The following is a 1,115-nucleotide window of genomic DNA, read 5'->3' as shown; positions in this document are numbered from 1 at the left end:
GCTAGATCTCATTAAGGACTTGACCCTTGCAGACTGGGAGATGGAGAGTTAGTCCTAGAATTCTCCAGAGCACCAGCGGCCTCGGCCTCTCGTGGGAACTGACTGAAATGCAGATTCTCAAGCCCTAAGCCCCAGACTTATTGGAACTGCCCTCTTCCTCTGCAACGGCCCCTGCGAAGGCTTGGAGCAGGCCTGGCGTGCTGGAGGAAGAGCAGAAAGCCAGTGTGCTACAAGCAGACGGGACGAGGACGACAGTAGTAGAGAGGTAAGGGCACCGTGGGCCACGGTGTGGAGTTCCATGTCACTCTGCAAGGGGAGCCGGGCACCGTTCTGAGCAGCAGAGTTCATGATTTGACTTAGGTTTAAATAGATCACCCTGGCATTTGGTGAGAATAGACTAGAAGATGGCAAATGTAGGTTAAACTATTTCAGTAATCCAGGCAAGAGAGGAGCAATTGGACCAGAAGGATCACAACAAAGGTAGTCAAAGTGGCCAGCTTTGGGGTGTATTCTAAAAGCGGAGGCCTCAGGATTTCTTTATGGACTGGATCTACTCTGTTCAAGCACTTCGGGCTGTCAAGCAGAAGGCCGGAGTTCTGCAGGTAGAGATGGGGAGGGCTGTGACTGGCTGAGATCACCAAAGGGGGCCCAGATGAGAGGACAAAGGACTGGGAGCTGGGCATGGGCGCCTTCTAGCTTACGGGAGTTCCTCGTCCCAGTAAGTGGGCCTTGTGCGGGGAAAGACATCCTCAGATCTTTGTTTTTGCACATGGAAGGGAGCGATGGTGTTGGGTTGTTAACACAGATTCGCGCACGACTGACATTTGCATTAGCTGTCGCAGTGTAACCCGTTACCGCAAGACTTGGCGGCCTCACACGACATCTCACAGTGTCCAGGCGTCTGGAACCTGGCCACAGCCTAGCCGAGTCCTCTGGCCTAGGGTCCCCCCCCCAGACTGCGGTCATGGGGAGACCGGGAAAGAATCCGCTTCCACACTTACTCACAGGGCTGTTGGCAGGATTCAGTTCCTTGTGTGCCATGGAGCGGAGGCCGTCCTCCGTTCCTTCCACACGGACGTGTCCTGGGGCAGCGGGCCCCGGCTGGCTTCATCAGG

The sequence above is a fragment of the Ursus arctos genome, unplaced genomic scaffold (assembly GCF_023065955.2).
Source record: "Ursus arctos isolate Adak ecotype North America unplaced genomic scaffold, UrsArc2.0 scaffold_10, whole genome shotgun sequence".
NCBI lineage: Eukaryota > Metazoa > Chordata > Mammalia > Carnivora > Ursidae > Ursus > Ursus arctos.
This window is presented reverse-complemented; position numbering follows the sequence as displayed.